The sequence below is a fragment of the Sminthopsis crassicaudata genome, chromosome 2, assembly GCF_048593235.1.
Source record: "Sminthopsis crassicaudata isolate SCR6 chromosome 2, ASM4859323v1, whole genome shotgun sequence".
In the NCBI taxonomy this organism is placed as follows: Eukaryota; Metazoa; Chordata; class Mammalia; order Dasyuromorphia; family Dasyuridae; genus Sminthopsis; species Sminthopsis crassicaudata.
In genome coordinates, this window is record NC_133618.1 from 320767496 (window position 1) to 320778100 (window position 10605).

Consider the following 10605-nt stretch of genomic DNA (forward strand, 5'->3'; position numbering starts at 1 on the left):
TCAGATTTGAACTCAAGTTCTCCTGACTTCAGGGCTGGTGCTCTGTCCACTGCGCCACCTAGCTGCTCCTAAACATTTTTTTTTTTTTTTACATTTATACTAGAAGCAAGGGATAGGAGCAAGGGGACACTGTCTATGGAATGCATTGGGTAGTCAATGTGAAATACAAGGTGCCTCATGATGCTGGTGGGTAGCTAGAGGGGAAAGATATCACAAAAAAAGGTTATCACTTTCTTTTAGGGGCAGGCATCCAGGGGCCAACTTTTAGGTCCCTTGAATTGACATAAAATAAAAGAGAGCAAGTCAGTGTCCATAATGTCTTTGCATACTGACAAGAAAATAGAGACTAGAGCTAGATATTCTCCTGCAGTAAAAGCTGGTGGGATGAGAATTGTGCAGAAATACTTTTGTGGTAGAGATGCCAAAGAAGAGAGAGATAAAGATAATCAAAAATGGGAAAGTACCAACCCACCTAAACCATCTGTATATATATCTCTGGTGTTACTGCAAGGAGTGACAAAGATTTCTGCTCTGCTACAGCTCATGTGGTTCACCAAAAACCACACCTCTCCATGGAAAAGCATACTTCTCATAGGACAACACAGCACATCCAGCAATCCCACAAGCCAAGGTCCTGCTATCACTCTGTAAGCCTGTTTTTGGAGAAGAGCACATGATTTCTTCTGAAGTAACATTTATAGAGCAATAAGAGTTGGTCCAATTTTCTTTCTATCTCTATCTCTGTAGAAAAATTTAAGACAAAGCAAATCAGTAGCTTCCTTAGCCTTTCAGGAAGTACTTTGTTTACTGACTTACAAATAGATCAGATATTCATGTATCTTGTTCACCTAAATACAAACAACAGTCTTAATTTCCCCCCAGGATCTAGGATCCTTATTCAAACTTACTAAAACAAAAAACAATTGGAAGTAGATTCATTCTAGTGTAATCTATAGATCACAGTCTCTGCTATAAGAATAGTTTAGGAAGCTTCTCCCCTTTCAAACATCCACTGAGAGATAGCTGAAAATGACAGCCTATTATGTTTCCAAAAATTTCTTTTTATATGTATATTTGATGTAGTATATTCCACATGTTCCAAATCACTGAAAAGAAACAATTATATCAAGTGTTTCCTTTTATAATCATTTGTGCTTTTCAATGATAAAAACTGCCAAAAAAAAAAAAAAAAAAAAAAAAAGGAAAATACCTTCATTCTTTGTTGACCATCTATTATTAAGTCAATTCCTCCATAAACTTGGGATATACTTTCCCACAAACACAAAACACTATCTATGGGAAGAGTAGCCACAGGTATGGAACAAGGAAGGAAATAAATAGCATCTTAAAGTGGAGAAGCTTTGTCTTAATTGTACATAAATCTAACACCACAATTAAGAAGACTGTGTTTGTTTTCCCTAGTCCTTCATAAAAGATCTACAGATAAATAGTCTCAGACCACACACAGTCAAGCTATTTTTCTCTGTAACATTCTAGAACAATACTAATTACAGTACCATACAGGTGTGAGGTTGGAAAGTGATGCAGAAAGGAAAGGCCTTTAAGTGTGGTTCAAACAACTAATGAATAGTTTGTATTTTGATTTGAGACTGTCACTATTTCCTTTTCTGCCTCTCAAATTACTTTTTTCTGTTGAAAGTCATCAGGATTTCTCAGAATGCTTCCCATAGTGTTGCTCTGTATGCAGCTTTTGATTTCTATAAAAAATTACACCTTTCTACAATTTCACTCCTGATTAATCTTAGCGCTGCCCCTGCAACTATGTATTCACGTGTCAGAAACTGTTGCATGGTGAATATTATACATCACTTTTATGTCTTCCTCACGTGACATGAAAAATGTGCTTGATTTGAATACCTCTAGACATTCTATGGTCTAGGACCTTAGCATTAGGTTTCTTATTGATAATAAACATCTCATCTAAATGCCATTAATGAAATTTGTCTTGAAGCTAAAGAAGTAATCAGGGGCCCATATCCTTGTTGTGATCTGAAAATCAACTTGGAAACTTGATGCTTGGTCTAGTTTTGAAAAATGATGCTGTCATAATTTGCAAAATGTTTTCTTAATTGGGAGAAATCAAGGAAGAATTAATTGAGTTAAAAGGCTTGTAGTACTTGCATTGTATAGAGAAACTTTATTTTAAAAATAGCTCTCTCCCTATTTTGTAACAGTATTATTAACTTTCTTGTTATTTTTTTTCTTTTTTTATGAAATTTAATTTTTTAATCAACAAAAACCCACCTTTTTTTTCATTCCCATCTCATCCTCCTTTGTAATATCACTAACTTCTATAACACCTAGGGGCAACCTCAATTTATATTTTGGGCCTCTCATTTGCAGCAGGTTAAAGATATTCTGTGAGTGCACTCAAAATCATGCATCCTGAATCCCTAGCAATGACATTCATATCCAGTGAAAAATTTCAATACACAATTTTTAAAGAATAGGTGATTAAAGAACATAATTAGGTCAAAGTAAAGATACTTAAATAGGATAGTAAGAAAAATATTTTTTAATTCCTCCATAAACTTGGGAAATACTTTCCCACAAACACAAGACATTATCTATGGGAAGAGTAGCCACAGGTAGGGAACATCCATACATTTAAGGAACACTGTGTCTAGATAGAACACATCTTTTTGTATGTTCAGAATTTCATTCTTGACAACTTCCCTTCTCCCATAGATTTTAATTTATGAGATCCTAGTTATCTTTTTTCTAAACCTTTTGTAATCTGCTCTTCTTTAATCTGAAGCTACATGTTAGATTATGATAACTTTGTGGTAGTTTGTTTGAATTAAAGTCTAATTCCTATGAATGCATACATGGGAACATCTATGCTTATGAGATGAAAATATATTCTTTCATCTAAAAATTAACAGGGTAAGTATTATTAATAGAAAGATATTAATATTTAAGTATGCATTATTATCTAATATTTAGATATATTGGTAAATTTGAATTTAACAATATAATTCTAAATTATTTCTGAATAACTCAAAACACATTGACAATGGTAAAATTTCTCTATTTATTTGATTAAAAGCTTTGCAAAATATGAAACTTTTATTCAAGAAAAGCCAAGAAGGGCCTTTTTTCTTTGGCTTTCAAGAAGTCAATATATGCCCAATTATGGTATCATTTAAATTTAAACTAGGCACTTATTGATCTCACTCTCTTCTTTTAATTAGAAAATTTTATGTTTTCAAGAGTGAACAATTGTTTATTTTCACATAAGAATAATACTTCTTTTAACAAAGGTGTTTTTTTTTTTTTAACAACTTCTCTTGTTGAATACATTCAGAACTTTGAATTTATCCTATTTTCCTAATCCTTGATAGTCTATCCTTATAGGACAGAAGTTGAAAATAATTTGTCATTAATCTGTGCATTATACAATCCGTATTATTTTAAAATGTCTTGAATTGATAGGGGTGGAAATATTCTCTGCTAGTGTTAATGTTTCTATAGATGAGAAAAAAAGTCAAGAAATAATGGCTTCTTAAACCTTTGGTAAATCTGATCAGAAAAAAGAAAGAGGAAAATCAAATTGTTAGTCTTACAAATGAAAAGGGGGATCTTTCCACCAATGAAGAGGAAATTAGAGAAATAACAAGGAGTTACTTTGCCCAACTTTATGCCAAAAAAGTGAAATGGATGACTTCCTTCAAAAATATAGGCTTCCTAGATTAACAGAGGAGGAGATAAATTGCTTAAATAGCCCCATTTCAGAAAAAGAAATAGAACAAGCTATTAATCAACTCCCCAGGAAAAAATCCCCAGGACCAGATGGATTTACATGTAAATTCTACCAAACATTTAAAGAACAATTAGCCCCAATGTTATATAAACTATTTGAAAACATAGGGGATGAAGGAGTCCTACCAAACTCCTTTTATGACACAGACATGGTACTGATACCTAAACCAGGTCGATCGAAAACTGAGAAAGAAAACTATAGACCAATTTCCTTAATGAATATTGTTGCTAAAATCTTAAATAAGATATTAGCAAAAAGACTTCAGAAAATCATCCCCAGGATAATACACTATGATCAAGTAGGATTTATACCAGGAATGCAGGGCTGGTTTAATATTAGGAAAACTATTAGTATAATTGACCATATTAATAATCAAATTAATAAAAACCATATGATCATCTCAATATATGCAGAAAAAGCATTTGACAAAATCCAACATCCATTCCTACTAAAAACTCTTGAGAGTATAGGAATAAATGGATTATTCCTTAGAATAATTAGGAGCATATATTTAAGACCGTCAGTAAGCATAATATGCAATAGAAATAAACTGCAACCTTTCCCAGTAAGATCAGGAGTGAAACAAGGTTGCCCACTATCACCAATACTATTCAATATAGTACTAGAAACGCTAGCCTCGGCAATAAGAGCTGAGAAAGAGATTCAAGGAATTAGAGTAGGAAATGAAATCAAACTATCACTCTTTGCAGATGACATGATGGTATACTTAGAGAACCCCAAAGACTCTGCTAAAAAGCTATTAGAAATAATTCAAAATTTTAGCAAAGTGGCAGGATACAAAATAAATCCACATAAATCCTCAGCATTTTGATATATCACCAACAAAATGCAACAGCAAGAGATACAAAGAGAAATTCCATTCCAAACAAATGTTGAGAGTATAAAGTATTTGGGAATCCATCTACCAAAGAATAGTCAGGAATTATATGAGAAAAATTACAAAATACTTGCCACAAAAATAAAGTCAGATTTAAATAATTGGAAAGACATTCAGTGCTCTTGGATAGGCCGAGCGAATATAATAAAGATGACAATACTCCCCAAACTAATCTATTTATTTAGTGCTATACCAATCAGACTCCCAAGAAACTATTTTAATGACCTAGAAAAAATAACAACAAAATTCATATGGAAGAATAAAAAGTCGAGAATTGCAAGGGAACTGATAAAAAAAAAAGTCAGAGGAAGGTGGTCTAAGTGTACCTGATCTAAAGCTATATTATATAGCAGCAGTCACCAAAACCATTTGGTACTGGCTAAGAAATAGACCTGTAGATCAGTGGAACAGATTAGATACAAAGGACAAAAAAGGGTACATCTATAGCAATCTAATCTTTGACAAACCCAAAGATTCCAACATTAGGGACAAAAATTCATTATTTGGAAAAAACTGTTGGGAAAACTGGAAATTAGTATGGCAGAAATTAGATATGGATCCACACTTAACACCATATACCAAGATAAGATCAAAATGGGTCCATGACTTAGGCATAAAGAATGAGATAATAAATAGATTAGAGGAACAGAGAATAGTCTACCTCTCAGACCTGTGGAGGAGGAAGGAATTTATGACCAGAGGAGAACTAGAGATCATTATTGATCACAAAATAGAAGAGTTTGATTACATCAAACTAAAAAGTTTCTGTACAAACAATACTAATGCAAACAAGATTAGAAGGGAAGTAACAAATTGGGAAAATATTTTTAAAGTTAAAGGTTCTGACAAAGGTCTCATTTCCAAAATATATAGAGAACTGACCCTGATTTATAGGAAACCAAACCATTCTCCAATTGATAAAAGGTCAAGGGATATGAACAGAAAATTCTCAGATGATGAAATTGAAACTATTTCCACTCATATGAAAGAGTGTTCCAAATCACTACTGATCAGAGAAATGCAAATTAAGACAACTCTGAGATACCACTATACACCTGTCAGATTGGCTAAGATGACAGGAACAAATAATGATGAATGTTGGAAGGGATGTGGGAAAACTGGGACACTGATACATTGTTGGTGGAGTTGTGAAAGAATCCAACCATTCTGGAGAGCAATTTGGAACTATGCCCAAAGAGTTATCAAACTGTGCATACCCTTTGACCCAGCATTGCTGTTATTGGGCTTATATCCCAAAGAAATACTAAAGAGCGGAAAGGGACCTGTATGTGCCAAAATGTTTGTGGAAGCTCTTTTTGTTGTAGCTAGAAACTGGAAGTTGAATGGATGTCCATCAATTGGAGAATGGTTGGGTAAATTATGGTATATGAAGGTTATGGAATATTATTGCTCTGTAAGAAATGACCAGCAGGAGGAATACAGAGAGGCTTGGAGAGACTTACATCAACTGTTGCTGAGTGAAATGAGCAGAATCAGAAGATCACTATACACTTCAACAACAATACTGTATGATGTATTCTGATGGAAGTGGAAATCTTCAACATAAAGAAGATCCAACTCACTTCCAGTTGATCAATGATGGACAGAAATAATTATACCCAGAGAAGAAACACTGGGAAGCGAATGTAAATTGTTAGCACTACTGTCTATCTACCAAGGTTACTTATACCTTCGGAAGCTAATAATTAATGTGCAACAAGAAAATGGTATTTACACACATATATTGTATCTAGGTTATATTGTAACACATGTAAAATGTATGGGATTGCCTGTCATCGGGGGGAGGGAGTAGAGGGAGGGGATAATTTGGAAAAATGAATTAAAAAAAAAAAGAAGATTTTTATTACATCAAACTAAAAAGTTTCTGTACAAACAATACTAATGCAAACAAGATTAGAAGGGAAGTAACAAATTGGGAAAACATTTTTAAAGTTAAAGGTTCTGACAAAGGTCTCATTTCCAAAATATATAGAGAACTGACCCTAATTTATAAGAAATCAAGCCATTCTCCAATTGATAAATGGTCAAAGGATATGAACAGACAATTTTCAGATGATGAAATTGAAACTATATCCACTCATATGAAAGAGTGTTCCAAATCACTACTGATCAGAGAAATGCAAATTAAGACAACTCTGAGACACCACTACACACCTGTCAGATTGGCTAAGATGAGAGGAACAAATAATGATGAATGTTGGAGGGGATGTGGGAAAGCTGGGACACTGATACATTGTTGGTGGAGTTGTGAAAGAATCCAGCCATTCTGGAGAGCAATTTGGAACTATGCCCAAAAAGTTATCAAACTGTGCATACCCTTTGACCCAGCATTGCTGTTATTGGGCTTATATCCCAAAGAAATACTAAAGAGGGGAAAGGGACCTGTATGTGCCAAAATGTTTGTGGCAGCTCTTTTTGTTGTAGCTAGAAACTGGAAGATGAATGGATGTCCATCAATTGGAGAATGGTTGGGTAAATTGTGGTATATGAAGGTTATGGAATATTATTGTTCTGTAAGAAATGACCAACAGGAGGAATACAGAGAGGCTTGGAGAGACTTACATCAACTGATGCTGAGTGAAATGAATAGAACCAGAAGATCTCTGTACACTTCAATGCTGTATGAAGAGGTATTCTGATGGAAGTGGATATCTTCAACATAAAGAAGATCCAACTCACTTCCAGTTGATCAATGATGGACAGAAATAACTACACCCAGAGAAGGAACACTGGGAAGTGAATGTAAATTGTTAGCACTACTGTCTATCTACCCATGTTACTTATACCTTCGGAATCTAATACTTAATGTGCAACAAGAAAATGGTATTCACACACATATATTGTATCTGGGTTATATTGTAACATATGTAAAATGTATGGGATTGCCTGTCATCGGGGGGAGGGAGTGGAGGGAGAGGAGGATAATTTGGAAAAATGAATACAAAGGATAATATAAAAAATTACTCATGCATATATACTGTGGAAAAAAATTCTAAATAAAATTTTAAAAATTGAAAAAAAAAAGAAATAATGGCTTCTGCAATTAGAGAATGGAAGTATTATGTTAAGATTTTATTTTTCTTTAGTTAAGAATTCTTTTTCCTCTCTAGCTATTTTACCTTTATCAATAAGGCAGTAAGTATCTTCCATGAATATCTTGATATGATAGCAAAGATTGCTAATGAGCACTATAGAAGGTAGACTTTGGCATGTATTTTCAAGGTATTAATTCACTTCTTGGCTCACTTTTTTGGCCAATTCTGTTTTTCTTCCTCAATTTTGCTTCAGATATGTGGGTTCTGGAATCTTTGCAGAAGATCCATAATTGCACATTAGAAAAATTACTAGATTGGAATAATAATCTATATAATCCATTTTTCCCTCTGCCACTATGGGAAGTTTTGTAGGAGGTATCATCCAAGTTCAATTGACTCTGGCATTTTACTGAAATAATTCTGACCCTAGTTACTAACTTCCATATTATGGAAGATGATGTTATTTGTGTCCATCTTCTGATAGTCACTGATATATATATATATATATATATATATATATATATATATATATATATATATATATATATATATATATATATATATATATATATATATATATATATATATATGTATGTATTAGAAAATTAGTCTGGTACTTAATACTGTTACAAGGCCCAAATCTTCAACCATTAAGCTTTTATTGTATTGCTGAAATTTAAAGACAATTTTATCAATAGTAAGGTGTTAGAGAACGTTGAGCACCTTTACTGTTGTTGGTAAGTCTTTTCAGTTGTATCCAACTTTTCATGACCCTATTTGAAATTTTCTTGGCAAAGATGCTTGAGTAATTTGCCATCTCCTTTCCATTTTATGGATGAAAAACTGAGGCAGAGTTAAGTGACCTGCCTGGGGTCACACATATTCTAACTATGTAAGACCAGATTTGAACTCAGCAAAATCATTTTTTTCTGACTTCAGGCCTGAAACTTTGTGCCACTTAGTTGTCCAAGTACTTTTAAAACCTTGGAAATAATTTTCCATAAAAATTTCATAATAGTCAAAGAAACTAAATATTTTATTTAATGTGCATGGGAGGGGGAGATACTGGAGAAAATTGTCTTGATGTAAAAAAAAAAGACATCTTTTAAAAATGTACAAGGAAATGAAATTCAAATAACTAAGCAACTGCAAATAATAAATTTCTGCCAATGCCAGATTTCAATAATGAAATGTTTCAGTAATAGACAAATTGCTTGTCTGAAAAACAATTTGCAGGTTTCAGTGGAAAGTAATCTCACTATGGATCTGTGACACTATGTGATCTTAGACTGCATTAAGGAAAACATAGCTTCCAAAGGTTGTCCCTCTGTACTCTCCCCTGGTCCGACTACATCTGTGATGTGTACAATTCTAAGTTCCACAGTTTAAGGGAGACATTGATCACTCCTAGCACATGTCTTTTGGAAAAAATGGCTAACTTGGGCTCATCTTCCTTTAGTGAGTAGATGCCCTTTTCCACTGAATAAAATTCCCCTGTCCTTAGACACTATAGTTTCTGGAACACTGCAAACGTCAACATTCACAGTTCTTGGGATCATCACCCATTTGGGACTCAATAAGTTGGATGAGTCTATCCCAAGGTTGCAGCACAATTACCTAATTTCCTAGGTTTTCCTAATCAGGACAAACATTTATGACTTGATGGAGACTGGATGCAGGAATGGGATCAACTATTTTATCCCCATCTGGCTCTTTGGAGGCAGGTCAAATCAGTCTTTGTACTTTGCCAAAAGGAAGAAAGGGCGGCAAAATGTCAGTAGGTCCTCTTTTTATGTTCACTGACTTCTAGCTCAGAAGCCAATTATGAAATTTTTTATCAACTCCCCTTAGTAATGAATCATAAATGGCTATAAGCAGGCTCTTTCAAGCTTTCATGTGGTTTCTCTGTGTCAAGAGTAATGAATGGACTTGTTCCATGGGGGTGAGAGAGAAAAGCTCTGCTTCATAAATCTGGAAAAGTAGAGTGATACTAGACTGCAGAGAGCCTTGGATGCCATGCAAAGGAATTTGAACTTTTGTAAATAACTGGGCTTAATGGAGATTTGTGAATAGAAAAGTAAATGGTGAGGCCAATGCAAGAAAGACTTATCTGGCGGTGGTATGAAAATCAGATTGGAGGGAGAAAAGAGAGTACAAGAAGACAGCCTTTTGAGAAACAATTATAATTATCTTTAATGATAGAGGCAAAAACCTATAGTAGGGTGGGAGTGGTTGGAACAGAGAGGATAGGCTGAATATATCAGCACTGGCAGAGGTAGAATCAAAAGGACTTTGTAACTGATTATATTTGAGGGAAGAGGGAAAAGTCACAGACAACTTGCAAGTTTCAAACATAATAATTATAGTTATCATTTACAAAATGTTTTATGGTTTGCAAAGCATTTTTCAAATAATATCTTAGACTTACATGAACTAATGCTAACTGAGACGAGCAGAACCAGGAGATCATCGTACACGGCAACAGGATCATATGATGAGCAATTCTGATGGACGGGACTCTTTCCAAAAACGAGATGATTGAGGTGGGTTCCAATGATCTTTTGATGAATAGAGTCATCTGCACCCTGAGAGAGGACTGTGGGGACTGAGTATGGATCACAACATAGTATTTTCTCTTTTTTATCATTGTTTGTTTGCATTTTGTTTTCTTTCTCATTTTTTCCCTTTTTGATCTGTTTTTTCTTGTGCATCACAATAATTGTAGAAATATGTATAGAAGAATTGCACATGTTTAACATATATTGTATTACTTGCCATCTAAGGGCAGAGGTGGAGGAAAGGAGGGGAAAATTTGGAACACAAGGTTTTGCAAGGATCAACACTGAAAAATTATCCATGTATATCTT

At 34.0% G+C, this 10605-nt stretch overlaps 1 pseudogene; it reads left to right on the top strand.

Moving 5' to 3' along the window:
* The first annotated feature begins 315 nt into the window (after window positions 1-315).
* LOC141555896 (death-associated protein 1 pseudogene) lies at window positions 316-677 on the top strand (annotated as a pseudogene).
* The last annotated feature ends 9928 nt before the right edge of the window (window positions 678-10605 follow it).